The following is a 1565-nucleotide window of genomic DNA, read 5'->3' on the forward strand; positions in this document are numbered from 1 at the left end:
CTGGGACCAGTCTCTAGATACATTACAGTCTGTAGCTACACCACATTTAGAAACCTCACCACAGATCTGGGACCAGTCTCTAGATACATTACAGTCTGTAGCTACACCACATTTAGAAACCTCACCACAGATCTGGGACCAGTCTAGATACATTACAGTCTGTAACTACACCACATTTAGAAACCTCACCACAGATCTGGGACCAGTCTCTAGATACATTACAGTCTGTAGCTACACCACATTTAGAAACCTCACCACAGATCTGGGACCAGTCTCTAGATACATTACAGTCTGTAACTACACCACATTTAGAAACCTCACCACAGATCTGGGACCAGTCTAGATAAATTACAGTCTGTAGCTACACCACATGTAGAAACCTCACCACAGATCTGGGACCAGTCTCTAGATACATTACAGTCTGTAGCTACACCACATTTAGAAACCACACCACAGATCTGGGACCAGTCTCTAGATACATTACAGTCTGTAGCTACACCACATTTAGAAACCTCACCACAGATCTGGGACCAGTCTCTAGATACATTACAGTCTGTAACTACACCACATTTAGAAACCTCACCACAGATCTGGGACCAGTCTAGATAAATTACAGTCTGTAGCTACACCACATTTAGAAACCTCACCACAGATCTGGGACCAGTCTCTAGATACATTACAGTCTGTAGCTACACCACATTTAGAAACCACACCACAGATCTGGGACCAGTCTAGATACATTACAGTCTGTAGCTACACCACATTTAGAAACCTCACCACAGATCTGGGACCAGTCTCTAGATACATTACAGTCTGTAGCTACACCACATTTAGAAACCACACCACAGATCTGGGACCAGTCTCTAGATACATTACAGTCTGTAGCTACACCACATTTAGAAACCTCACCACAGATCTGGGACCAGTCTAGATACATTACAGTCTGTAGCTACACCACATTTAGAAACCTCACCACAGATCTGGGACCAGTCTCTAGATACATTACAGTCTATAGCTACACCACATTTAGAAACCTCACCACAGATCTGGGACCAGTCTCTAGGTACATTACAGTCTGTAGCTACACCACATTTATAAACCTCACCACAGATCTGGGACCAGTCTCTAGATACATTACAGTCTGTAGCTACACCACATTTAGAAACCTCACCACAGATCTGGGACCAGTCTAGATACATTACAGTCTGTAGCTACACCACATTTAGAAACCTCACCACAGATCTGGGACCAGTCTCTAGATACATTATAGTCTGTAGCTACACCACATTTAGAAACCTCACCACAGATCTGGGACCAGTCTCTAGATACATTACAGTCTGTAGCTACACCACATTTAGAAACCACACCACAGATCTGGGACCAGTCTCTAGATACATTACAGTCTGTAGCTACACCACATTTAGAAACCTCACCACAGATCTGGGACCAGTCTCTAGATACATTACAGTCTGTAACTACACCACATTTAGAAACCTCACCACAGATCTGGGACCAGTCTAGATACATTACAGTCTGTAGCTACACCACATTTAGAAATCTCACTT

At 43.3% G+C, this 1565-nt stretch overlaps 1 long non-coding RNA gene across 1 annotated transcript in view; it reads right to left on the reverse strand.

Moving 5' to 3' along the window:
• Positions 1-1565, reverse strand: part of LOC127922279 (uncharacterized) — a 1816-nt gene continuing 251 nt past the window's right edge. Inside the window, exons 1-3 of the long non-coding RNA XR_008110748.1 lie at positions 1297-1565; positions 381-1230; positions 1-120 (exon numbers count right to left, since the gene is read on the reverse strand). The exon at positions 1297-1565 is cut by the window's right edge and continues 251 nt beyond it. This is a non-coding gene — a long non-coding RNA (uncharacterized LOC127922279). The remainder of the gene's footprint in view (positions 121-380; positions 1231-1296) is intronic.

The sequence above is a fragment of the Oncorhynchus keta genome, unplaced genomic scaffold (genome assembly GCF_023373465.1).
Source record: "Oncorhynchus keta strain PuntledgeMale-10-30-2019 unplaced genomic scaffold, Oket_V2 Un_contig_25116_pilon_pilon, whole genome shotgun sequence".
In the NCBI taxonomy this organism is placed as follows: domain Eukaryota; kingdom Metazoa; phylum Chordata; class Actinopteri; order Salmoniformes; family Salmonidae; genus Oncorhynchus; species Oncorhynchus keta.